The 16,056-nt window shown below is 48.5% G+C and overlaps 1 pseudogene; it reads right to left on the reverse strand.

Moving 5' to 3' along the window:
- Nucleotides 1-8,677: 8,677 nt before the first annotated feature.
- Nucleotides 8,678-15,388, reverse strand: LOC129682884 (MHC class I-like protein MILL2; annotated as a pseudogene).
- Nucleotides 15,389-16,056: the final 668 nt, after the last annotated feature.

A 16,056-nucleotide genomic window follows, 5' to 3' on the forward strand; every position in this document is an offset into this window, starting at 1 on the left:
GGCCTGGGCCTCTCTACATAAACTGTATTGACTTCAACCTCACAGAGCTCCGCCTACCTCTGTGCCCTGAGTGCCCCCATCAAAGGACTGTGCCTAACAGTCCTTTGTTAATTGTTATTTGTTCCAAGGTCACCCTGGATAATGAATGGAAGGGCAGAAAATTAAAACCAGATGAAACTATAATAACAAACAAAACAGTGGTTTTGTTATTTGTTTTTGAGGCAGAACTGTAGGCATCCCAGCCTGGCTTCACATTTGAGGTCTAGCTGAGGCTGACCCTGAGCTCTTGATCTTTCTGCTGGGTGGAGACAGAGACAGACACACAGAGAGGCAAATACACACACACATACAGACAGACAGACAGAGACAGAGACCACAGAAGCAGAAGGAAATTTAGGACATTGTTCTGTGGCCAAAGCTAAAGGAAGTAAATATTTCAAGAAGGAAGTGTTTACCTATGTCAAAAAAAGGTCCAGTTCCAAGGTCACCCTGGATAATAAATGGAAGGGCAGAAAGTTGAAACCAGATCACACTGTGTGATAAATGATAACCAAGCCATTCAGAAGCACAGTTAACCCCCTGTCTCACACCGTATGTAACTACCAATTTGTGATGAGGTTAATGGTCTAAAAGTCAAACACAGAATAACAAAACACGCATAGTTAACAGTAGGCATTTGAAAAATTTAATAACAATTAAATTTTTTTTGGAGACAAGGTCTCATTATGTAGCCCTGACTAGCCTGGGACTGGCTATGTAGATCAGACTGGTTTTAGATAACTAATTAAAACAAAACAAAAATTTGAGACAGGGTTTTTTAATGTAGCCCCGGCTGTCTGGGAACTCAGAGGTCTGCCCACCCCTGTCTTCCAAGGGTTGGAATTAAAGGAGTGCACTACCACATCTGGCAATTATTTTTTTTTTAATTTAGATTATGTGTATGTGCCCCTTTGTGTGTATTTTTGTTTATGGGTATGTGCATGAGAATGAGGGTGCCTGCTGATGCTAGAACATTGATCCCCTGGAGCTGGAGTTAAAGAAGGTTGTAAACCATCAGCTTTAGGTGCTAGGACTCAAATCCAGATCCTCTGTAAGAGAAGAACACACTCTTGCCATCTCTTCAGGACAGGCACAATAGAAAAAATTATATTCATTTTATTTTTATAGTTTATTTTTATATTGAACCCAGAGCCTCAACCACAATAGAAAACACTTCAATAGAAAGACAGCCCCGAGTGGCGCTGTATGTCTGTAACACCAGCACTTGGGAACTGGGAGATAGGTGGATCAGGGATTCAAGGCCATCCTCACTGACATATGGTAAGTTTTGAGGTCAGCCTGGCCTACACGAAACCCTCTCTCTTCCTTTTTCGTCTCAAAGAAAAAAAAAAAAGTAGAAAAGATAACACTTACCACTTTATAGTCGTATGTTTAAGAAGTGGTGATTCCCTCATCTGGGGCGCGGTCGAGGAGGCCCTGACACACTGCTAGCGGAGATGAAAATGCAGTGCTATGATGCTTATTCAATACGTCCTTTGTGACCTAACAAGATCCTCAGCGATTTTATTAACGATTGCTGGGCATGGCAGTGCACACCTTAATCCCAGGTACTCGTGAAGCTGAGTGTGGCAGATCTTGAGTTCAAGGGTACCCTGGGAAAAATAGGAAGACGTGCCTCAAATAGGAAATGAGAGAGGATCAGAGCTCAGTGCTCATGCTTGCACAACCTGTTTACCACTTGTACCATCTCCTCTCTCCAGCACACCCTTTCCTCCCCAATGTCTCCTTTTCCTACCTTCTCCCTCAACATTTCCTCCTTCTGCCTCTAGGATGTGGCTCAGTGGTAGAATCCCCCAGTGAGGGGCTGGGGTGTGGCTCAGTGGTAGAGCCCCTGCCTATTATGTCCAAGGCAGCCACTGCCAGCCTTTTGTAAAAATATGAGAACCATTTCCACATTACATCCAGCACCACACAAACCATGCCTATGATGTAGTGCCAGAGGAGGCTCACAAGTTCAGGGTCATCTCTGGATGTGTAGGGAGTCTGGGGATACAAGAGACCCTGTCTCCAACAAAAACACACAGGAGATTTCTTCTGCCATAGACCGCAGTTCTCTTGGGAGCTGGTACAAGAGGGGAGAAGAGAGTTTTTTGGCATCAGGCACTTTTCCCAACATCTTGGAAACTTACATGATAATCAGTAAGCTTTCCTTCCTCTATTTAGAGAAGGAACTTGCTCCCTGCCCCACCCCTACACCAAGGAGGTAGTTCCTGGGGGTGTTTTTACTCTTACCTCAATAATCCAGGCAACCTCTGTTTAATAGGTTTTGCTAAGGGCTGGAGAGCTGGCTCAGCAGTGGAGCTGCTCTTCCAGAAGATCTGGGTTCAATTCCCAGCACCCACATGGCATCTCACAACTGTCTAACACCAGAGGCGGCAACACCCTTGCACAGGCATACATGCCGACAAATGCACATAAAATAACATTTAAAAAGTAAAAAAAATGGTTTTCCTGATTCCATGCTGCAAGGATGAAAGAATTCTTGGACATGTTAAAAATTTTGCCCATTTGGGAGATGGCTCAGTGTTTAAGAGCAGATGTTGCCCTTGTAGAGAACCCAGGTTTGGGGCCCAGCACCCACATGGCAGCTCACAACCCCAGTTCCAGGGGATCCGATGTCCTCTTCAACTCCAGGCATACACCTATGTGGTGTACCTACATACTTGCAGGCAAAATATTCATACACATAAAAAAATTAAAAGAAAACAAAAACAACGTCAAAGATTCAGTCCAGGAATGTGGAGTCTTTGGGAGAACCTGCTGCTACTTCCTAATTCACAGCCCACCGCTTGCTTCTGTTTGAGTCTCCACTCTTCCTGTCTCACCATCGTGGGTACCCCAACCATTGTCTTCCTGCTCCTTCATACCCAGAGACAGGGTGGGTGATTTTGGGTTCCCCCTGACCCCTTGCTCACTACTGCAGGAAAGCAGCTTGTGCAGGCTCTAGGGGGAGGCTAGCAGCTGCCTGAGCAGGGAAGTCTTAGGTCCTGGGTCTGATCCAGAAGTGGGGGCAGGCATATCTCCTGGTTCTTCAGAAAGCCCTTTCTTTGCGTGGAGAGTCAGGTTTGACCTGAAGGCCATGTAGATGTGAATAACATCCGGTATCACTTACTGAGCACCCACTGTGTGCTCCATTCTGTTGGAGGAACAAGGGCTGTGAACAAGAAGTTCATCTTTACAAATCCTAGTTGGCAAGAAAAGAAGTAAATAAAAACGTGACTATTAACAAACGAAATATGTTGTATTTCACACAGTTACTCTGGTTGCCGAGAAGGTTCTGAGGAGCATTTGCGAATTCATTGTGTGTGTGTGTGTGTGTGTGTGTGTGTGTGTGTGTGTGTGTCCAGGAATCAGGATGATATGGGTTCCCGCAGTTTCCACCTTCCTCCACCAGAGGGCGCCATGCCCCACTCTCCAGGCTTTCTGGCCAGCATCTGCAAAAGCAGCCACTGAACCCAGGATTTCAGTAGTCATCCCTCTCCCCCCTCACCATCCCCCATCTCCCACAGAGCAGGTCACTTCTGCTAACAGTAGAGGCAATCATGACAGGAACTATCAGCGGCGTAGATTTCCTGGGTTTTATGCTGATGTTCCAAAATCACACATTGACGTTTCTCCTGCTTGACTTACCAGCTCAAGAGGTCAGGAAGAGAGAAAGGTGGTCCGCGGAGGGGCCCACTTCGACGAAGGGCAGGGAGGAGAGGAAAGACCTCTTCAAAAGAAGGCTGGAGGAATTGTTGGGGGGGGGGAGGACTGGGCGTGTGGGGAGTGGGGCTTGCCTTTCGTTCCAGGGGCACTAAGGAGCCACAGAAGGATGAGAGTCCTGTGAATGATTTTGCATCTTTGAAAGATCAGTCTGGCGCTTGTTGGGAAACAGGAAAGTATGTGAAGCTACTGTTGTTCTCAGAGGACGCTCGTAACCAAGGAAACTCCTGTAACCCAGCTTGCACTCGTAAGGGAAGCCAAAATTAGTGTGGCCAGAGCGTCAAGTCAGAGAAGATGCAGAAAGTGACCGGGTTTGTGAAGGTCCTTCTGGACCACTGGCTCTAGCCTCGCCTCAGTGTCCCCCTGTTACCAAAGCTTCCCCGCCCTTCCATGCTCTGTAGCTGAGTGAGGCCACTGGAAGGGGCCTTTTGTAGAACTCTGCGTGTCTGGGTCGGGGCTGACTGTGGGGGCCTCAGGAGAGTGAAGTTGCTGCCCTCGGCTAAGTTCCCTGGAAACATACAAGCAGAGGCAGGTATTTAATGCGCGACACATAAGTGTGATAGGAAAACCAGATTGCCAGTTCAAGAGTTCTGAGGCGGCCTTAAAGAGATGGAAGGCAGAAAGAGGCGTCTGACCCTGGAGAGAGGAGACCGGGCAGAGATGTCTGTGATCCTGTATAGGAGCGGGAGTGAGAGCAGAGCGTTTGTGCTCCTGCAGTCTCTCCCTTCCAGAGGTGCCTGGGAGTGACTGCAAGGACAGAGAGAGAGAGAGAGAGAGAGAGAGAGAGAGAGAGAGAGAAAGGGAGGGAGGGGGAGAGACCTAGGGGGAGAGGAAGGAGGGAGGGAGAAAAGGGTAGAGGGGAAAGGGGGAGAGAGCTAGGAAGGGAGGAGAGAGAGGGGAGGGGGGAGAGGAGGGAGGGAAGGAGGGAGGAAGAGAGTCTGTACTCTAATAGTCCCTCTCTTTCTGAGTTACTTTGCCTGGCCGCAAAGCAAGCTGGGAAATGTAGTCTTTTTTTTTCTGGAAACAATCAATAATTAGGGGATACACCATGACATCGATTCTCAGGGTCAAAACTTCAAGGGCCACGGATGTAAACTGAGAAGAACATATTTGCTCCATCCTACTGGACCTTAGGCTAAAACTGAGGTCAGCCTGACTTCAGGTTTTCCTCGCACTTTACAGGTGACGTAGCTCATTCACCACAGGTCCTCTTCTGCAACCTCAAGGCCTTCTACCCTTCCTGATCAAACAGCGATAGCATGGCGACACTCCAAGGCCCTGTTCTTATTAAAACTTTGTGTCCTGTCATGCTGCCAACAGCCATCACAGCTACGCCAACGGGATCTACCAAACCTGTTGTTTCCTTTGTAACCCCCTGTCACTCAGCTAGGGGCTCTTCAGACATGGGGTGACAGGAGTGTGTGTCCCTGGCAGGGTCTCTGGCTCGACCTTGGACTCCTTCTTTTTGGTGGTAACAGCCCAACTACAACAGATAACACAGCCAGAAAACATGATTGATTGGTTATTATTATTATTATTTTTTTGAGACAGGTTCTCTCTCTGTAACTCTGGCTGCTCTGTAGACCATGCTGGCCTCCTATTTAGAGAGATTCCAGCACTCTGGGAAGCAGAGGCAGGTGGATCTCTGTGAGTTTGAGGCCAGCCTGGTCTACAAAGTGAGTCCAGGACAGCCAAGGCTACACAGAGAAACCCTATCACAAACAAACAAACAAACAAACAAACACAAAAACAAAAACTCCCCAAACAACAATAGAGATCCATCTGCCTCTGCCTCCCCAAGTGCCGGGATTAAAGGCGTTCGCCTACCAGTGCTCCAGCGAAAACATAACTTTTAGTCAGGTGTGGTGCATGCCTTTAATCTCAGCACATGAAAAGTGGAGGTAGAGCCATGAGAACTTCAAAGCCAGCCTCTGCCACATAGTGTGTAGTAGTATGAGTCTAGCCTGTGCTACATGAGGGTTTGTCTCGAAAGCAAACAAACAGTCCAAACAACAAACAGAGCAATCTAAGAAAAACGTTACTCTTCAATACTAAAACCACACAATCATAACACATCAGTTAAAATATATCAAAATGCATTGTAAAAAAATTTCTCTGTTTTGATGGCAGGGAGGGAAGGAGTGTTCAGCTCAGTTCCGACTTTAGATCTCTGTGTGCTGCAAACTAGGACATGTAGTGTCTTCAACAATAGAGTCTTACCTTCTGGTTCTTCCCTTTTTCTGTGTGGCCTTGGCTGTCCTGGATCTTGATCTGTAGGCCAGGATAGCCTCAAACTCAGAAATCCACATGCCTCTTTCCTAAGTACTGGAATTAAAGGTGTGTACCACCATAGCCAAAGATACATCTTTAATTTTTTTTTTTTTTTTTTACTAATAGAAGTAACAGTCAGGCATTAGCTTTTGCATAGCTTGCTACCAATACCCAGCACCTGCATCTCCAAACTCCTGGGCTTTCATCCTATCATATAGTCCCGTAGAGGCAGCACCAGGCTTGTGCATATGACCAAAGTCAGTGTTTTTGTTTCAAAGCAAGACAAACTTCAAGATGCTGTAGAGTTCCCTGTGGGATCAGCATTTCTGAAATCTTCATTTCCCTCTCAGCTTCTTTTCATTTTATTATTCAGTTACTTATTTTATTTTATTTTCAATACAGGGTTTCTCTGTGCAGTCCTGGCTGTCCTGGAACTCGCTCTGTAGACCAGGATGGCCTCAAACTCAGATATTCACCTGCCTCTGCCTCCCTTAGCGCTGGGATTAAAGGCTTCCCACAACCTCCTACCCCCACCCCCCACCTAAATAGAATTGACCATTATCCAAGTTATAGATACAGTATGTTGTAGTAAATTAAAATTATCCATGTGTGGACTTTTAACGGTCACCCCTATGTGTTATAAGTTTTGTGTTTTTTTTGTCATAAAGTCAGGTGCTCCTCCGCCGTAGGGCTGGCGGAAACTTTGAAACAAGCAAGCTTGTGTCTAGAGAAGCAGGGGTACCAACACAACTCCAGATCCAGCTGTGACAGCTGTGACAGCATAGAGCAATATTTCTTATTGTCCATATCTGAAAAGCACCTGAACTCCCACTACACTGAATGCAGTGACCGGAGGGACGGAGCAGAGCGACCCGAGAACAGAGGCGGCAGCGATGGGAAGCTGCCAGAGTGGGCCACTGCTCCGCCTTCTTCTGTTTGCTTCCTCCTCCCCATTTTGGGTCACTGTTTTCCTGGGGTGAGGAAACAGGGCAATGGGGTATATACCCTCCCAGAGCTTGTGGGGGAGCCACAGTGGTGGAGTGGGTCCCAGGGCCCAGTCCCTGCTGCCTGCTCCTCTGGCTGCCAGCCTGGCTCTTCTGCTCCTTGCTGTCCATCTGCCTGCCCTTGCATGCCCCTGCAAAGCCAGCACACAGCACATAGCAGCAGACTCAGGAAGGAAAAACAAAGTTTTCTTTTCCTGGCCTTGGCGGCTGCTGCTGCAGGGTGGTGGTGGGGATGTGGACCCACACTTCCCTATTTAAAGAGACACACAAAGCAAAAAAGAAACCACAGAACACATAAATTCCAAAGGACAGAGTCGGCAAAATAACCAAGAAACCCAGTAAACACAGAACATAGAATGTTCATGTACTCAACAGAGACAGATCAAAAACAAGACATGCAGAGTCAGCCTTCACACACACATTTAAATGAGCTCTCAGTCCTCAGCCTCCAAGAACCAGGCAGGTAGAGCGAGTTTTCACAAGTGCCCTCAGCAGGACACAAACAACATACAGAACAAAACACGGGGGACCAAGAATCAGGCACCAAACAGTGATGGGCACCACAACATTCTGTTATTACCCAGGACAGGAGTTTGTGTACTTCATCAGGTACCTCTCTGCCTTGAGACAGGATCCCACCAGAAACAGGATCAGATGCCATGGAACAGGGGTTCTCAACCTGTGGGTCTCGACCATCTTAGGAACACCCCAATCATAAATTTACTCCCGTTGCCACTTCACGACTGTAATTTTTCTGATGAGTGGTATCTCAGTTCCTAAAACCACCGGAAAAATGTGTTTTCCGATGGTTGTGATCCCCAGGTTGAGAGCCATGGACGTAGAAGGAGCCACCCTCTATGACTAAATTGCAACAGTTCCCAGAACCCACATAAAGGTAGATGGAAAGAACATATTCCACAAAGCTACCCTCTCACCTCCACATGTGCAGGTTGGCATGTGCCCCCCTCCTGACCACTCACACACATAGACACGTACACCATAAGCTCATAAAAACATACACACACCACACACACCACACCCACACACCACACCCACACTCCAAAGATGAAGCAATGCTAAAGCCCAATGGACCGACGAGAACTCCCTGAGTGTCAAGAGTTAGAATATCGAAGATTGTTCTGGGGATATCTTCAGATTCCCTGAGTCCTTTTTGTCGGTTTCTGCATGTGACCTGTTATCATTGTGACAAGTCGGTGAAACCTCTGAAATGTATCAAGGACTCAGTAGCTTCTACCAACCAGAAAGCTAAGGGTGTCATGGGATTTATGCCCCGCTTTGCTGGAACTCATCTATCTGATGTTTCCACTAATGTATTTGAAAAAAATGTCCTGATTGATAATTTTCTTTGTCCTACATTAGGCATCTTATCAGATGGTTGCTGCACTGGAACTCGGTGTTTGGGAAAACAGATCTGTGTTCCCGAGGCTCAGTCACACGTATGTGGCTGCAGGATAACCATGCTTTATTCCCTTTGTTGTGAGAGCTGGATTGTTTGTATTTGATCGATTCTGTCTGGCCTGGTTTTTCAGCAGCCTCCAGTGACTGATGGAGGAAGAGGTTCAAACCCACTTCTAATTGTTCAGCAAAGAAAAGAAGGGGGAAAAATCTGTCTCTGGTCACGAGCTAGAGGGAAAAACAGAACCCTCAGCATGGGTTCCTTACCAAGAAGTTCGCTGTCCTTTGTGTTCTGGCTTAGACTGGCTCTGGTCAGCACCACCACCAACAAAATGGGGCGTTTAGAAACAGCCGAGGAAGCAGGGGAGCTGGCAGCGTCATGACTGTGTGCCCTAGCATGCCCTGGCACCAGCCAGAAGTGGGTGGTCATTGTGTGTCCTATGGGTCCTTCCTGGCCCTGCCTCTAGTCCCTGACATTGAAAGTTTTCCCACTTTCTCACCAGAGACAGCACGAACTCTTTATGTTGTGGCTACAGTACTTCAGGTTGTAGATGAACTGTGGTTGCTGTTCAGGAAGAACCCAAATGGACACCCGGGTCTGGTAGGTCCTGTCCGGCCCAAAGGCTATGCTGCTGTACCAGCTCCCCATCCCGAAACCAAGCCAGGGTGGCCTCATGAGGATACAGAATAAATGCCCAGCATGTCAGTGTGATCCTGCCCACTGAGGACTTCCTGGGGGTCACAGTCCCTCTTGGGGGGCCTGGAAGAAGATGAGAAAGAGCTAGTGAATGGTGAAATGCTGAGGGCAGAGACTACTGTGCACCTCTGCCTCAGCCTCAGCCTCCATCTCCAGGCCATGTGCCTGGTGGTAAGAGGACCGGGGAATTCAATAGGCAGCTCCAATGATACCTGAAAGCCCAGAGCATCAGGCTCTTATCTGCCAGGAGGCTGTCAGAGGCCAGAAGATCAACACATACCTGTACGTGGCTTCGTAGCAGCAGTGGGCTTCTCTAATCAGCAAATGGCTGGCAATATGACTTTCTGCTACAAAGCTGGGGTCACACACTCCAGGAGACAGAGAGGGACCACCAGACTGAGGCTCTAATTCTTTGGCTCTTGGCTTGACCCTTGACCTTACTCATGAGGATGTTTGACTGGTTACTATCATTTTCACCGCATGCCCCAACCCCGTTTCTAGGGCACTTTTCTGTTTTGCTTTTTTTGTTTGTTTGTTTGTTTTTTTCTTTTCTTTTTGACCTAAGCTTAGTCAGGGAGCATCTTTGAGTGTCGCCTTTCAGGGCCTTGCAGAGTTGTGCGTACGTGTGACCCCAGCATTCAAGAGATGAGTGCAGGACCTTGAGTTTGAAGCCAGCCTGGCCTGTGGAGTGAAGACTTGTCTCAAAAGTAGAAAACTTAACATTTCTCAAAAAGCAGAGGACATGTGTCATCTGAGAACATCTTAACTGGAGAGACGGCTCAGCCGTGAAGAGCACTGGCTGCTCTTCCAGAGGTTCTGAGTTCAATTCCCAGCAACCACATGGTGGTTCACAACCACCTGTAATGGGATCTGATGCCCTCTTCTGGTGTGCATGCAGACAGAGTACTCATATACACAAAATAAATAAATCTTAAAAAATCAATCGAAAAAAAATACAGAGCAGAGCATCAGACGAAGGACTCTGGCAATATGACATGGGCCTGGGAGTTTGCATTTGAGTCTGTGGTCCAGCTCCATGGTTGGATCCTTCTGTCCTGTCTTAGCTCATATCTGGCTTAGTCTCCTTCTGGACTCAGAAGGAGACAAAGAAAGAGACTGATTAAGATGGAGCCCCTTGTCCTTGCCTGGTGAGGAACCAACATCAGGGAACCACTCCTCTCCCATCTAAGGGACATAGCAGTGTCTTGAAAGAGGCCCTACATCCTAACTCCCAGGCATCACCTTAGAGTGTGCCACCATTGTAAACACCACTGAGAACCCAGACCCCCACAGATACCATGGAAGGAGCCACTCGGCCACAGGAATGCTCTCCTGGTGCTGAACCCTGGTGAGAGTCAGTGCCTGTATTCAGCAGAACATCCTCAAAGAAGCCAGGTGTCTCTGGAGCTGAGCAGGACATGTGTCATCTGAGAATGTCTTAACTAGATCAGCTCTGGATGCACATGTCTCCCAGAACGTCTTAGTCTGTTGGGTGTGGGGCACAGCCACTGTCCATGTGAGAGTCTTCTGGTCAAAGGTGAGGAAGTCCTGCCATCATGGCCCAGGTGCCAGAAGCCTCCAGTGCTCCCGATTCTCTGACCCTCACAGCCCATGTTTGCCTGGAGGGAATGAAGGCCTGGCCTGCCCCAGACAGGGACTTATCTTCTTGTGCCCGGACCTCAGCACCCCTGAGACTTCAGTATAGAAGGACTATTTAGTGCTCTGCCCATAGAAGTGTTAGTACTTCATTCAATTCTGTTTGACTGTGCCCTTCACAGAATCATGGCTTAGGGATCATCGATAGGACCTGTGTGTTTCTGGCTCTGCACACTCACTCTGGTTCTGGCTTTGGTTTATGACCTCAGCCAGCATGTCCCTGAGTTATTCTTCCTTTTCCCACAGGTCCTGGGTCTCCAAGTCTCAGCTTTACCCTCCTCCTTTATTTCGGGCCCCCTGGGCTCTGCTGTCCTGTTGTCCCCATCATAGTACAGGAAGAAGTCATCGTCAACTATCCCAGGGCCAGGAACTGAGGTTCCCCAGACACCTCCAGAGAAAAGGCCATGAGGTCATAACATAGAGTGTGGGTTCCTGAGGGATGAGGAGACAGGAGACACAGTGATAAGTTGATAGTTTACACAGAAGCCCTTGGCAGGCCTTGGGATTGAACTCAGACTGCAGTGAGTGGCTGGTCACGAGGCTAAGCAGCCAGTAGTGGGAGGTTCAGCATTGACAACTGGGGTATTGGCAGCAAGGGGGAATGGAGCTAATGGAGGGCTTTGAAGAGAGGCTCAAAAATGTGTGTCTTGTTTTGTTGGCTTGCTGCTGCTGGGGGAAGGTGTCCCAGCTCTGAGGTGGGACAGTGTCCTGAGGGTATTCCTGGGATGGCACAGGAGGCACAGGAGCCCTGAACCACACAGCTCTAAGAGGAGGTCTCCTCAGCAGAGACATTGCAGCTCCCGAGGTAGGATGCTTCAACCTCTGAGGAGCTGAGGAGCCTGCGAGCCTGAGCTCCACTGCTTCATTTCTTCTCTTCTTCTTCCTCCTCCTCTTCTTCATGAGTCATAACTGGCAGTAAATCTCTTAAAAGAGATTTATTGGAGGGACAAATCCAGGAGTGGCTGCCTCTGCTCCCTGGAGAAGGCAACAAAGAACTGGACAAACACAGTCTTTATACAGGAATTCTTAGGGGGCAGAGTTTTCTAGGTATTGGTCAGTTTTTCTGCTCAGGGACTGGTGGGTTTTTGTCCAGACTTTTCATATCAAATTAGCATAATCTGGGGTTATTTCTCTGAGGGACAGGAGAGGTCAGTTACAGAGGTCTGGGCTGCTGGAGCTTCCTCAGGCAGAAGTCAGGACACTTTTAAGCCTTGAGGGGTTATGAAGTACACAAAAAGTTCAGAATTTACCAACAGTCCACTGTGAAGGCAGTAGGCTGCTGCAGGAAAGGTTGTCGCCATCATGGACAGCTCCCATTGGCGGCTCCCATTGGCAGGCGTTCTGAGGGAGGAAAGGTGCGGGCTCCCATAGCAGGAGGCTGACGCAGGAAAATTCACCATGGACAGCTCCTCTTGAAGGGAGCGGCTGGTTGGTCTTCTGCTTCCACAGCAGGGAGGGAGTGGGAGATGGGAGGTGTAGGGAGAGGGGCTGACTGCCTAGAGGCAGGAAGGAGAGCTGGCAGCGAGCCACTTGGAATTTTAGCGGCCAGCTGCTCATAGCTCTTGATGTGTGTGTGTGTGTGTGTGGGGTAGTGAGTCACTCAGATTCCACATTGCCACAAGGGGCCGCACATGGCTTGGGGGGGGACAGACATTAGGATGGCTTGGGGTGGCTGAGATGGCTTGTGGGCTTGGGGCAGTATCTCCCCTGAGGGGCTGCTGCTGAGACTGTGGGCTGCCATGACAGATCAAGGCTCCATTGTGGTGGCCAATCTGTTGTCATGGCAACAGGCCACCTCAGCTTTCTTCTGCTGAGGCAGTGAAAGCCCCCCGGTGGGTTGCAGCCCAATGAGAAGGGTGTCCTACAGTGATAGACACTGAAGGAGGTACCAGCGAAGTTTAGGAGAGAGAGTTCATTCGATGACCTTGAGCCAAGAGAGGGTTTGGCGGTGTATGTGTGTGTGTTGGAGAGGAGATGGCTTGTGTTTAGTTATGTCTTGTAATTGGGAGTGTGAGCTTTGTTCAGAGTGTTTGATGTCTGAGGACAGTGGATATTTGGCAATCATTTGGACGGAATAAAAGTAAGAGTGTGAGAAGAGCTGAGATTTGTGGGGAATGGCTGGTCTTAAGAGAACAGGAACTGGAGGGTCGGATGAATATATGAAACCAGGGTTAGGAGGGTTGTGTTGAAGGAGTGTTGGCTATGTTGTTATCTGGGTTATGTAGTAGAGTAGCTTGCAGGGAAGTAGGGTGAGACATAAAAGTGGGTGAAAGGGCAGCTTGACAGACTATTGTATCAATGCAACTATTGTCTTTACTGATAATCCATTTGGAGGCCCCAAAAAGTGTTCTGGGGGATACAGGCGATTCCATTCAGAATCCAGCCACAATCGATGGCTTTCCCCTGACTCACCCCAAATGGGATTAACACAGGTGCAGGTAAGGAACGTCTCTGGGTTTATTGCCAGGCTCTGTTGGCAGGTCTCAAAGCAGCTGCCAGATGGCCCACTAATTTGGCAAAGGTGTATGATGTCAGCCAGGAGCCTAATGAAAGCCCAGTGGCATTCTTAGAGAGGATCATGGAAGCTTACAGACGCTAAACTCCTTATGATCCTGAGCACTCTGACCAGAAATCATCAGTGGCCCTGGCCTTCATTAACCAGTCAGCTCCAGATATTAAGTTACAGAAACTAGAAAGATTAGGAGAAAAGTCACTGAGGGATTTAGTTGAGGTGGCAGAGAAGGTTTACAATAACTGAGATAGCCCAGAGGAGAAGCAGATTAAGGCAGAAAAGAGGCAGAATAGGGACTTGGCTAAGGTGCTGGCTGTGACAGCAGCCTAGCCCAAAGAAAGTGGCAACTCCAACAACTTGCTGATGGAAAGAGCTCAGAGGAAAGATGACGAATGTCATCAGAGTCTTTAGTTAAGAATCAATGTGCACACTGTAAAGGGAGAGGACCATTGGGCTAAGGAATGCCCAAAGACAAGACCCAAGCCCAAAGTCATGTTTGCCGGAGAAGATGATGATTGAAGGGGACGAGTTTTGGATCCCCTCCTCAAACCCAGAATAACTCTTAAGGTGGAGGGGAAACACTGGGACTTTCTGGTGGATACAGGAACTCAACATTCAGTGCTCCAAAAGGCTGATGAGCCCTCACTTTAAAAAAAATCTTGGGCCCAAGGGGCCACAGGTACTAAACAATACTCATGGACTACCTGAAGATCTGTGGACTTGGGAATGGATGGGTAACCTATTATTTCATGGTCATTCCAGAATGCCCTTACCCACTTTTGGGGAGGGATCTAGTAGCCAAAATGAGGGCCCAGATACATTTTGGACAGTAAGGAGACCAGAAACTAGATGATAAAGGCTTGTCTAAGTCCTAATGGTCAACCTGGCCTCAGAATCTGAATACAAATCTATGAACAACCTCTTGCTCAAAAGGAAAATCTGGATCTTTGGTTGTGGGAATTTCCTCAGGCTTGGGCTGAAACAGAGAGAATGGGACTGGCCAAACACTGGCCATCAGTGTTTGTGGAATTTAAGCCAGGGGTGGGTCCCGCCTGGGTGGGCCAATACCTGATGTCCCTGGAGGCAAAAAGGGGAAAAACTCACATCCATAAACTACTCAACCTTGGGATCCTCAGGCCTTGTCAGTCTGCCTGTTGCCTGTTAAAAAGCCTAACTCAAATGACTGTCGGCCATTCCAGGACTTGAGGGAAGTCACCCCTCTGTTCCTAACTCATATACTTTGCTGAGTTCCCTACCACCGAAAAGGGACTGGTATACAGTCCTAGACCTGAAGGATACCTTCTTCAGCCTTCCCCTGGTGCCCAAAAGCCAGGAATACTTTGCTTTCAGATGGCATGACCCAAAGGTAGGCATCAATGAACAGCTGACTTGGACGCCTACCTCAAGGATTTAAGAATTCATCCACCATATTCGATGAGGCCCTGCAGGAGGACCTGGGTAAGTACTGGACTAACAACCCGGATGTTACCCTTCTCCAGTATGTAGATGTCCTCTTGGTGGCAGCCAAGGACCAGGCAAGCTCTCTGGAAGGGACCCGGAGGCTCTTACAAGTCCTGGGAGACCTAGGGTACTGAGCCTCAGCCAAAAAGGTGCAACTCTGCAGAACTGAAGTGAACTAACTACCTTGGCTACATCCTGAAAGGGGGACAATGCTGGCTCTTCAGGGCCAGAAAAGAGACTGTTCTCAGCATTCCAGTCCCAAACAGTCATTGCCAGGTAAGAGAGTTCCTAGGGTCTGCGGGATTTTGCAGACTTCAGGTTTTGCAGAAATTGCTAAGCCCCTTTATGAAGTCACGAAAGATACTGAGAACTTTAACTGGACACCAGAACAGCAATGGGCTTTTGATAAGTTGAAGCAGGCCCTGATGTCGGCACCAGCATTGGGGTTACCAGACATCACTAAGCCTTTTCACTTGCTTGTGGATGAAGGAAAAGGGATTGCCAAGGGAGTTCTGACTCAAACACTGGGGCCTTGGAAGCGTCTGGTAGCATACCTGTCCAAAAAGTTGGACCCTGTTGAGGCCGGATGGCCCCTTGCCTGCGCATCATTGCAGCCACCGCCTTATTGGTCAGGGATGCAGGCCTGTGCTCACCCTGAGGCAACGCCTAATTGTTACCACCCCACATGCCATTGAAGGAGTGCTAAAACAACTCCAGATCGATGGCTCAGGAATGCCAGAATGACTCACTACCAGACCCTGCTGATCAACCCCAGCAGAATCAGTTTCCAGCTGCCTCCTTCCCTGAATCTGGGGACTCTCTTACTGGACCCAGATTTGGACCCTCCTCTACATGACTGCATTTTGATATTGGCTGAAGCTGACAGCACAGGCCAGACCTGATGGACGCCCCCTGAGTGATCACAGTTGGTACATGGATGGAAGCAGTCTCATCCTTGAGGGCCAGAGAAAAGCCGGAGTGGCAGTAACACTGAAACAGAGGTAATTTGGTGCCAGTCTCTTTCTGCAGGAACCTCTGCACAGAAAGCTGAGTTGATAGCCTTGGCCAAGGCCTTAACTTTGGGAAAGGATTTGGCAGTCAATGTCTACACGGAAAGCAGGTATGCCTTTGCCACGGCCCATGTACATGGTGCCATTTACTAAGAACAAGGCCTGCTCACTGCTGAGGGAAAACCACCAAAAATAAAGAGGAGATTCTGCAACTGCTCCAAGCACTCTGGTTACCTAACAGGTTGGCTATCACCCACTGCCCAG

The sequence above is a fragment of the Psammomys obesus genome, unplaced genomic scaffold (assembly GCF_907164565.1).
Source record: "Psammomys obesus unplaced genomic scaffold, mPsaObe1.curated_primary_1811, whole genome shotgun sequence".
Classification (NCBI taxonomy): domain Eukaryota; kingdom Metazoa; phylum Chordata; class Mammalia; order Rodentia; family Muridae; genus Psammomys; species Psammomys obesus.